At 42.9% G+C, this 11,749-nt stretch overlaps 1 long non-coding RNA gene across 1 annotated transcript in view; it reads left to right on the top strand.

The window, feature by feature from the left end:
- Positions 1–364: 364 nt before the first annotated feature.
- The window catches only part of LOC148405659 (uncharacterized), a 28,405-nt gene continuing 17,020 nt past the window's right edge, over positions 365–11,749 (top strand). Inside the window, exon 1 of the long non-coding RNA XR_015864177.1 lies at positions 365–458. This is a non-coding gene — a long non-coding RNA (uncharacterized LOC148405659). The remainder of the gene's footprint in view (positions 459–11,749) is intronic.

The following is an 11,749-nucleotide window of genomic DNA, read 5'->3' as shown; positions in this document are numbered from 1 at the left end:
AAGCATTTTACTGCTTTGCCTTGTAATACCCCGAAAGTACATTTGTGATACTTTATCAAGCCTGAAACTCAGCCACTTATTTGGTTTCCGTTCCAGCGCGGTCCTAATTTGAACAGACTTATCAGAAAATGAGAAAAAAAAAAAAAAAGAAAATACTTTTTCTATTAAAATGATGAGTTGGAGGGAAATGTGGGTTTGCAAATAGTGTCCTTGCACTTGCACGCCATTTCTTACGGTGAAATACGCCGCATCAAGTACCCCGAGTCATTTATTCCGAAATGATAAAAAAAAAATCAATATTTTTTCAAGTTTGTTCTTTGTTGAACCTTATTTAATGATGTTTCTATCATTTTTTTTCTTTTCTAGACTCCACCTGCCAGCTCTTCACATCACTCCACAAATCTGATGAACTGTACCAAACCTCTGATTAACCTTTAACCTCCCGGGCAATACTGGAGGTCAGCCACCAACACACACACACACACACACACACACACACGCACGCATCAAGTCCGTCCTTTAATGGACTGAGGCAGACAGAGTGTTTGGATGGCGTGTTCAGTTATTGCAGCAAAAGCACAGCTAATTAAATCCAAACGTGTGATCTTGCGGGGGGGGGGGGGGGGGGGGGGGGGGTGGGGGGGTGTTCTTTATTACAATTTTGTTAGAGTGAAGTAATGGAGAGAGGCAGAAATACAATCGTTCAAGTTTATTGCTAACACCGGACCTCTTCAACTTGTTACAGCCAAGAGGCTGAACAATTAATCGCAGAGGCCCGCAAGAAGAAAGTATTGATGTATAATCAATCGATAAGTAAAAATAAAAACGTTTTTGGTTACTGGCTGATTTGAAAAAGGAAATAGATTGGAATAAAAGTATAATCACATGTCGAATCAATATAGGGAGAGAAAAAAATCTATATTTTTGACAGACTTTGAAATTACATAGTTTAATAAATGAAATAAGCATGTGTTGAATTGGACTAGGGCTCCTGCTAATGATTAAAAAAAAATAAAATCTGATAAATCATTGTAAGATCCAAGTCTTTAGTTTTGCTTGATATCTGACGTGGTCAAAAATACACATACATTATGATTGAGATTCTATTTTGGTGTAGAATGTGAGAAAATAGAAAAATACAAGCAAATGTTTAGTTTTATTTTGATTCAACAAGATTATCACTCAGTTTTCAATCGAAAATCATTTCAAAAATTTGTGGAGGATTACTTTTCATAAGGCGATGTCCATTTTGAATTAAGTAAAGGATCTAAATGGCTAATTTATGATCTGAAATCGGATTTGATTTTGATGACGGAGTAGTTGTCGATTGATCAGTAATTCAAGGTTTGAAACGCAAATGTCCAAAATGAGACAAAATGGTGGCTTCAAATCAAACGGACACATTTCAGATTTGTCTTTTTTGAAGTGTTTTGTTGTTATGAATTTTTGACCAAGGGAACTTTTGGGGAGCAGATGTAAAATTTCACCACCGAATAGAATGATGAAATAATATGGGTCTTATTTCTTGGTACATTACATCAAACCCCAAGCATTATTTCATTTCATTGTTTTTTATTTTTTTGACTTAGCGAACGATCCCGCCGTCACAGTTTGCGATGGACTTAATGACTTTGGCGAGTGTTTGCCTTTTCCTCCAGCGCTACGGCTACGTGGTCATCATTTCTCCAGTAAACTGTTGTGACAGCTGTTGAATGAACTCGCCATTACATTAGACAGTCACGTCCCCCCGCGGCGTGGCTCCCAATAATTTTGCCCGTTTCTCCCCTGACATTTCATCAAAGGCCGTAAAGCACGGGGTCAACGTCTCCTTTTGTCCACTGCTTTATTTCACCGCCAATATTTTCACGTTGTGATTTGCCGTAGGTTTCGTTCCTATTATCGTGCGACCGCAATAGCCGCCCCCCCAGGAACATCCTGGATCCCTGCGTATGATTCAAATATGTTCAAAAGTATAGCAGCAGGCGCTCGCTGTGTTTTGCGCCGGCGTCCGGGCACCGCGTTTGCCTTAAAAGCCTTCGTCGTTTTGCTACGGAATTAGCATTATTTTTCTTTTGTGCCTGCGTACACTTGTTGCATTGCTTTTCTTTGAGCATCTCGTGTTCCTGCGACAGCCGACAATAAAAGGCAGCAACCGCATCTCAGCGGGATTCGTCTTAGCCAGAAACATTTTCCACTCAACCGTGCCACACTTGTCGGGAGAATCTTTTTTGCCTAATCCAATTTGGAAGTGGGAAATAGATTTATGTCGCGTTGTGACTTTGAAAAACAAACTCTCTCCGCGCTAGCGGGGAAAACGTCATTTGGAAGCTTTATTTATAATCCGCGTTACGCACGGAAGATTCCACGCGGTAAAGATTTGAGGAATCAGGATGCCATTAATTTCCCATTACGCTCGCTGATAAAAGGCAAAGCTAGGTCGGGGGTCGGGTCGAGACATTCCGAGATTTATCGGAATAACCCGTGCTGCTCGGACCTTGAAATGTGCTTGCGAGTGAACTGATGAATCAATGCCAATCCATCCTGTTAACCTCTTGTCTATAACCTCAGAGACCAGCCGATCGATCAATCTGCATGAAGTTGACCTTTTTTGTCCGTTTTGCTTGTTAAATCAAGGAGCGTGTCACCAATTAAACTCAGGGCTTATACAAAAGGAGTTATACAAATGAAAACATATACATTAGATTTACATACATTAGATTAGCAACATTAGATTTGATTTAACTCTAGACAATTACATGCTAACATTTGGGTGTCTGGGGATTTTTCACTAGCCTAGCCTGATTATCACCCAATTTGGGCTGACTTTGAAAGGGTCATAACAATGTTATCCGTTGTATGAAATAAAATGCTTCCCTGCAGCAAAATAAAAGCTTTTCTGCATCTTTTAGTTCTTGGATCGAAGCCCCATGATGCATTGCAAGAACTTTGCATTATTTGAGTCAGGCTAAGCCGCTCAATGAAATCATTGAAAGGATTGCAAATGTCAGAAGTTGTCCGCTAGTCTTTAGTCATCTAAAAGCTCAAGTTGGGTCACTCGGGATAAAATCAACCGTATCGCTGTCTTAAAGTATTTTAGCATCCGGTTAATAGAAAAAAAACGTTCATCATCACCCGGGAAGAAAGACTAATATAGGAAGTCGAATATTCCCAAATTTTCTTATTTAAAAAAACCCCCAAAATGAACCCTTTTATTGTTGTCGGGAACGAATTAATATCTTTTGAATTCATTTCAATGAGGAACGATGATTTGAGATACTTGTAACGCAAGGCACGAATGTATTGTGTAGACAAATTGAATTTAGAAATACATGGTTTTGGTACTCAAGTTAAAAAACGAAACACATATTTTCTTTCCTTGCCTAAAAAAGATATGTGAGTATATGACTTGGAAAGTGTTTTCCTTCTGTGTAAATTTCGTATGTATTAATGAGTTAAAAGATCTTTGCAAAGAGGCGTGCGCCGGCACAGCCAACACAAAGCCGGGGGCTCATAATGAATTACAAAAGCTGCAATTAATAGCTAATTAAACCGTATCAATCACGCCGGTCAGGTCGAACTAATAGTGATTAACGAGCGAAATCTTCAAAAATGAACGAAAGCGCATTTCTATCGAACGCAAGCGCTTGTTAAGACACTTGAAAAGGCAATTATTGGACGATGCGGAAATTAATTAATTGAAATTCCTTCGGTGATTTGACGGGATGCATTGGCGCCGACAGTCCCGCGCTAATCCTATATTCATGAGAAAATAAGTAAATCATTTCTGTGCTCGGCTCCATCCAGCCCTGTCCAAACGTATATATCCTAATTGCTAGACTTTGATGGGATGCTTATAAACGGTAAATGAAAAAAAAAGAACGGCGCGGCGGCTGCCAAATGCATATTTTCAAATGATAATAAGTCCGATCAGGAGAATCTGCCCTTCGACACCGGCAAATAATCATTGTAGCTCATTAGAAACGGCACGCTATCGGAATATTTGAAGAGCCAATCATTATTCATTCAAATAGAGGTCACCCGCACTAGGTGTCTTTTTTTTTTTGTTCTCGATTATAAACTGCTTCTCTCTGTCCGTCTTCTTCCGCCCGCCGCCCCGCGGCGTTTTTGAAAGTCTACTGAATTTAAATAGGATAAATCATAAATCTGATTAGGTGAATCTTCTCTGTGATCTGGAGGGCAATATGGAAGAAAAGGTGATGAATTGGAAATGATGAGGCGACTTCCCTCATTTTTATTTTCTCTCCCTCGTCGGCGTCACCCGGCCCTCCCATCAGGAGTTTCCTTGAATAATTTACCAGCGGCACAATAATGGGAAGTACTTCATTAGACCGAAAAGCTCTCGCGGTGTCGGCGATGTCTCTTAATTGAGAGTCCTTAGATGAATCTCGATAGGGACCATTACAATTTCAACAGTCGGGAGATTTATTAGCGCAACCTTTCATTTTAAGCCGCCGCGGAGGTTCTGACGCTGGCAGGCCAGCGGACACTAACTTGCCGTTAATGGCGACTCAAGGTGGACTCAAGTGTTTTTCCCGCGCCAAGATGTTGGCCGTAAAGCACAGCAAGGTCACCATTGCCCCCCCCCCCCATAATAAAACTTTTGCAGGCGACCAAATTGGCGCTAAAAAGCTCACTGTGGTGGTAGCGTCTCAGTAAATGTTTTTTTGTTTTGTTTTACTCGATTGGTGATTTGAATAACGTTGAAACAAAACAGTCCGTCCTGTTAGCTTTGACTGCAGTCGCGGCTGGTTGCTTTGCATTTATGTAGTGGGCTAAACTCGAGCTGCTCTGTGCTAAGCAAACTGTGTCTTGCAAAGAATGCACATCAAAGGGACCAATGAGGCTTTTTTTTTTGTTAATATTCCATGCTCGAACACAATGACAGTCAATAACTGTCCGCTACAAAAAGCAGAAAAATTAAAACACTTTGACCACAACTGTAAAAGCATTTAATCTTTTATTTTAGCACCCCCTCGTATTTTTTTCCTCTTATGTTCGCACAAGGGTTAATGTTCAAACTGAATCTTATGGAAACTTAGAATTTTATTACTATCAATAAATACATGAGCAGTACTTGGGTTCTAAACCCAATTTTTATACAAGGTGTGGAGACAAAAGAAGCAAGATTGTGGGTAGAATTTTGCATTTAATATTAAAAGTTTGTTATCAGGGGTTGCAACTAAGTTGGCAATGCATTTGACAAAAAATGGCACTGCCACCCCTTCGAACCCTCTAAAGCCACCTATTAATAAATGAAATATGACAGCAAAGTTGATTGCATCTCACCCAAAAGACGTCATTAAGGGCAGGATGTTCTCCACTCAGGATGCTAGGACTTAGTATCGTTTGAAAGAGTCAAAATATATCAACCAAAACCAAACGTCCACTACGGTGGACACAAATGAATAGACTGGGGTTTCGGAACACCACAATGGCTGCGATCCACCTGTAGCTGAACTTGGGCACAGTTTGTTCCCCCGCGGAGCCATGTCTGCTGTGTACCAAGATCGAAGAGCAAATATGCAGGTGAAAAAATGGATTCCCTCGGGTCTCCAATAATTTCGTCCATCTATTCCTTGGTGCCAAGCAACGCATCTTAAAGCAAGCAGCACATAAGCTGCGCATATTCCAATTTCTCCCCTATATCAGCGTTGCCCCTGCCAGCAGACGGACACGGGTCCTCAGTATCTCCTGCCCGATAGAGAATATCGCAGCGGCCGAGGTGTTTGAGGCACAAACACCCTCTATTTCTCCATCGCTCACTTTCACGATCCCTCCATTGGCGGCCGAGCGTGTGTCGGGATGATATCGCGCCCCAGGCAATCAGAGATACAGTCATATGTCACAAATAGGTGTCAACTCTTATTACAGTGGGGAGGGAGGGGGGGGGGGGGGGAAGCCAAGAGAAAACTCACTTATCAGGAAGGACATAGTCTGGACACGTCCCTTCTTGCTGGCCTCCATGCCTTTGCTTGGTATGAATGTGTTTCTTTTCGCTGGCCTGCCGTGTTTTAGCAGTAACACAATATAATGGCTTTTCCTTTCCACTCTATTGCACTAACCTTTGTGACTCCATTCACCCTGTAATCTAGTATTGTTTATTTGATACCGTTTTGAAGGGTGGGAATTTAGGTAGCACGCACTTTGCAAGTTTTTTTATGAACCGCTGTCAGAGTTATCAATAAGAGAGACTGACACAAAGAACACAATCGGAGTCAGGCCAACATTTGAACAGAGGCGGTGTTAGCTTTTATTTGGTATCTCATGCAGGGTGTTCACAACTTAAAGAATAGTTTACAATTTAAATAAAAACAAAACACACAAAAAAATTCTCTTTTTATAAGCAGGATTTGTTAAAAATACTTTATCCGGCAGGTGAGTTACTTATAGGCAGCTAATCAATAATTTTACAATTTCAATACATGGATTTTGGATTACACGGATGTGTTATGAATGTGATAATGTTTACGTTTTTCCATTGACCACATATCACACATTTTGTTTTAAAAAACAAAACTATTGCTGTAACATTTGGCTTGTCCAGTCGCGCGTTCCCATAGCGAGGCTCTTGCATGATTTGTAAACGTGTTTTACTTTGGATGACCCTCCTTTTTTTTTTTTTTTTTTTTTTTTTAATGCAGGCATGGGACTGGCTGTGGCTGAATATTAGGGCGCTGACTGAGAATTGAACATTCAAATCATTTTTACGCCACTAGTAATAGCCAGCAATGTGGGGAGTTACAAGACGTTTTATCCGTTCTGCCGACATTTAATGGTTTTGCTTATCTGGCTTTTTACCATGCCCTTTATCTGAATTTGCGTTTACAACCGTGGCTTAAAAGTACACTTTATAGGTTTAGAAGCAACTCTGAAACAAGTTGAAGCCAGTTTTGCTTTGTGTTCATATATATATATATATATATATATATATATATATACCTTTTGGGTGAATGGTAAAGTATGTAAAGAGAAAAAATTACAGTTGCATTACAATAGCTGAGCAAAACCAAGCTCTCGTGTAATTTCTCGTGCAAGGTTCACGGGACGTTGACCCTGCTAATCCATAATGCTACACTCGAGCCCCAAGGTTGCACTTAGGCACGATCACAATGGCGGCTTTTGAAAGCTCAAAAAGACATACAGCAGTGTTGTTATAAGCGCTCCGTACGATGCATTCACATAACACGCGCCTTCTAAGAGCCTTACGACACTGCGCTGCCTTTAAGTGCGGAAACATTCATGCGGGTCCGCCAACGGTAATCTTGGCCCGGTCCAAAATGGACCTGGAATACACTGTTTGTGCTTTGGAAATGCAAAAAGGTTCACGTTTTTCCATTTGATTCCCCTGTTAATCATTTTTTGTTTACCCAATATCGTAGCAGGACATTTCTGTTTGTTCACCATTTCCCCCACCGCAATTTACTCTGGCAATCATCACCATTATCGCAGCCCATCTCCCTGTTTCTATCTCTCTCCTATGTGATTTTATCTGGCGCGCCATCTTTCGACCAAGTCCCTCCCGCCCCAGCAGAGGCGCGGGGGCCCCCTTTGCTCGGCGAGCTTTGACTGCGTGGCGAGATGGGCAAAAATCAGCCAGCCAGAAGGAGTCAGCCATCAATCTTCCTTGCTGTCATTCCCTTATTCGCCCTCTCCCGCTCCCCTTCACTATCATTTCCTCTGTCTGTGCTCTATCTCCCTCTGTCCGTCCGTCCGTCTGGCCCACCACCCTTTCTAATCCCGACTTCAGTCAAAGCTGGACATGTGACGGCTGTCCGGCTAGACCAATATAACCCTCGTCTCGCCCCGCGCTTTATTACTCCTCTGTCTAGATAGCATCTTCGAGAATCTTCATTGTGTTTCTCACACTCTCCGTCCCTCGGTGGACGTCTTTAGGAAAGTGTGTCTGGGTGTCTTAGTGGAAAGCCAAACGTGGCGACGACCGGTTTCAGAAAGGGGGCGATCCGAGCTTTGCCGTCACACCCGACGCTACGAAAAGTCCCTTAAGCTCCTCTTCAATACAAATATGATATTTGTTCAAGTCTAAGCCGGTAATTAAGATCGTTTCGGAAAAAAAAAAAAAAAAGCCAAGATCCATAAAGATAAAGCCGCGGATTAGATATAAACCTTGTTAAACACCGAACGGCGTCCGAAAAGGGAAGCGGGTTACGGCCTCCCGTTCGGCGGCTAATACCGGAGCGTTCGGATCACAGAGGGGCTTTAACCTCCCCTGTCAGCCTAAATTAATGAGGTAATTAAAGGGCTCAGGCGGAATTAGACGTAGACACCTTAAGTGTCCCTCGGGCGGGATGTAACGTTACCGAGACGGACGCCGGCTTCAAAGCGGAGGTCAACTCGGACGGCCGTCGTTCAAAGGCGATTCAATTTGGAGCGCGGTGGCTGACAGTGGGTGAAATGCGGCCGGCGCGACTTTGCCGTCGACAAGGATTCGCGCGGAAAAATCATGGCGGTTTGTTTCCCATTACAGGTCTGCGCCGATAAGCGATTGGGCGAACATAAGGAGAATTGAAGAGGCTCTTTTGGGCAGTTTGATGTGATTACATTACATAGCCTGCCGCAGTCGTAAAATCAGCCGATTTAAAGCAAACATAAAACGCTCCCCCGGGGATCATTTTCGCATGATGGATTTTTTTACTGCCTTCTCCTTCGCTCCGCCGGGGCTTCTATTTGTTGTTGTTGTTTTTTATTTTTTTTTAGTGTTTTCAATTTCCTAACTTTCTTTACTTTGGAATTACAATCACCGATATTGATTGATTGTCCGTCGAGGAGATAGAGGCGGCAGCTGTAGTCGTAAAAGCGGTACCGCAAGATTTAAAACAATGTCGGCCCCGAGTGAGATTAGCTGCCGCGGTCGTAGTTGGAGCAGAATTAGAAGAGACGTCATTAAATTTAAGAACTCAAAACTCTCCCGACCTGGCGTGCCGTAACCCGTCATTTCATTTCAAATGTCCCTCGTAACCTTTCCCGTAAAGATAATGAATGCGATCAAATGAAATGAAATCTAACTCCCGAGTTAGCGACGGAGCCGGCTTTTCAACATGTCCTTCTCCTGATCCCGAAACACGGCGGGGGCGGCCCGCGGTCGTTTTGTCAGGCAAACAAGTTTCGGCCTTCCATTACCTTCGCGGCGGTCGTTTGCTGTACGTTGGCCAGAAGTAATTAGCTCATCTCTCTTGCCGCCTCAAAGGTGACGCTCCATGTAGCCGCAGGAAAACCAGCCATTATCATAGAGGACTTGGTTCCTATCAATGACACCCACCGTGCCTTGCGTTTCACGCGTTCGTTTGTGAACGCGTCCGCCGAGGTTTATCTCCGTAATAGGTATACATCAGAAGTACATTATCGCAAAGGAAGCCATGAGAGTCAAGATGCGGCCGGGTGAACAAATGCATCAAGGTGAAAGGCGCAGATTGTACATACGTGGGCTAGCGGTAAACACGGCGCCGTATGAGGTGGCTTTTCGGTTTCTTTCAATTGCTCGCTGACTTTCATGTCGGTTGTGTATGTTGAGTGCATTTTTCCATATGAATGTGGTCCATGACAACCAATAATCCAAGCATGTAAACACTAAGGGCCTAAGTGCACGTTTTGAGTCTTATGACAAAAGACAATGGAAATTCGTTTTTTTCTTGAAATAATGTATCCCTCGCTATTAGTAATTTTGGACGTTTAGCCTTTTCACGTTTACATGTATATTCACTACTTAACACATCCTCGCCCAGTCATCTACATATTATGCGAGATATGTCAGTGTAGATTTTTTTTTCCAGACGTGAGTCACGCCCTCTGTTTGGGGCATGGCTGAAGACTGGTTTTTTTTTTCCCCCTCCTCCATCACCCTCCAAGTAAACTTGTCTCTGCCAATGCGTCCTCTGATGTCAGTCAAGATTTTGGCTCCTGCATTTTTGACGCCCCGGCACGAGAACACGCCCGCCACACGCTTCTCCGTCGTCCCGGGGTTATCCACATACGCCAGAGCGTAATCTGACATTTCCCCCGCTCGTCCACGGGCGTAATCTCCGCCGGCGTCCCACCTTCCCCACTTTCACCTTGAGTGTTTACACTCCTCTATGAACTCGCTATGCCCAAACAGTCCATCTAAATGTCACACGGAGCTTGTTAAAATAGAGCGGCAAGCGACTATCCAGTTCGCGATGCGGCCGCACTCCTCCTTGCTCTTCCTCATCTTTTCCCTTTTTCAGGCGCGGTGAACTGAGGGAAAATGACATTTAATTACAGGAGAGCAGTCACGCAGTTTGGCTAATTACAATCCCGGGAGTTCAGTCATCATATCTAATTAACTTTCACTTTCATGAAAGCTTAATGCAGCGCCATAGGACGGCGCTGCATGTGCCGCACTTCAGGACTATTGACAAATGTCTGAGAATTCATTTCTGTTTTTACTCGCCGCTTCTCATTTACAAGCAGCGGAGGGTTAATGGCTGTTTTTTGGCGTTTATTTCGCATCGGGCCTTTTTTTATGACTACTAAAGAGACTATAAAAGATATTCATAATTGATCGAACGCTGAATTATGCCTAAATAGGAATGAATATAATCAATCACGTGGATGCTGCTGGAAATTCATAGCCGTATCGATTGGTCAAAACACGGCGCGCGGTCTTGATTCACATTCATTATGACACCCTCAGAGGACAATCAATTCATTATTATGCCTGCCCTTGACCACATTGTTAGTGTGCTTACTGGGGCGTAATCCTTGGAGTGCATGCAAGTGCTTGTTGGCGTCATTTTTCATACGCGCACACTGCTTGACTATATTGCAAAATATACATTTGCGCCTGTGCTTTTATTTTCTCTTGTTCTCAGCGTTACCAAGCCTGATTATGCCGCAGTTCGTTTTTACCGGGTCTCGGAAAGAGGGCGTGTGCGACCTCTGTTGATTGAGTCTTGTTTCGTAAATGGCGTTGTAGATGGGATGCGTCTCTCTCCCAGATGAACGACCGCTATAGTTCTAATTTGTGGCTTCTAATCCCCTGAGCACCGGAAAGGTCATCGGCACTCATAAAATGGAGTGCGTGCTTTACAAAAAACACATTTTATTTACAGGTTACTCCACATAATCGAACACACAAGTTGTAGGAAGAGGATAAAAAAAGCATGAAGTAATAATGATCTAAACATGGATTTTGCTTTGGTCTACATGGCAAATGTACCTACAAGCTTCAGTTGTAGGAAAGCAGCATTCCATGCAGTGGCAGGAGTTTTGCATGGCCACCTGAAATCTAGGGCAAGATTTAATTAAATGACATTCTGGGGTACAAATATCAATCGGTTTTGATGCAAGGCTTTATTCTTGTTTCACCGTTGTCATATTTGCGTCTTGGATATACATTTCATGAATAAGACATAAAACATGGCCATTAGTGACTTTTGATTGGATTGGCTAGCGATCATTGCGGGTGTTGGCAAGGAAGAAGTTCATATTTCGTCCGGTTTTTATTGGAATGACTTGTTTTTGTTTTTAGGTGTGTTGTATTAGAGGGTGCTACGGGAGTTGATTTTCACTTCCGTTCCACTCCCTCTCCGTTAGAAAAACAATCCTGTCGTAAACCCCATCCCGTTCCACCCAGCTGAAAATGACTTCAGATGTTCCGACTGACCTCCGCTCGCATTTAGCTCCCGTTTCTCATTCCCTAAGTATACAAACTGCGTACACCCATCTAGAAAACTACAAATGGCTACTCTTC

Source organism: Hippichthys cyanospilos, chromosome 22 (assembly GCF_059441005.1).
Source record: "Hippichthys cyanospilos isolate Australia breed blue-spotted pipefish chromosome 22, RoL_Hcya_1.0, whole genome shotgun sequence".
NCBI classification, from domain to species: domain Eukaryota; kingdom Metazoa; phylum Chordata; class Actinopteri; order Syngnathiformes; family Syngnathidae; genus Hippichthys; species Hippichthys cyanospilos.
The sequence above is the reverse complement of the archived record's forward strand: the minus strand, read 5'-3'. Positions and strand labels throughout refer to the sequence as shown.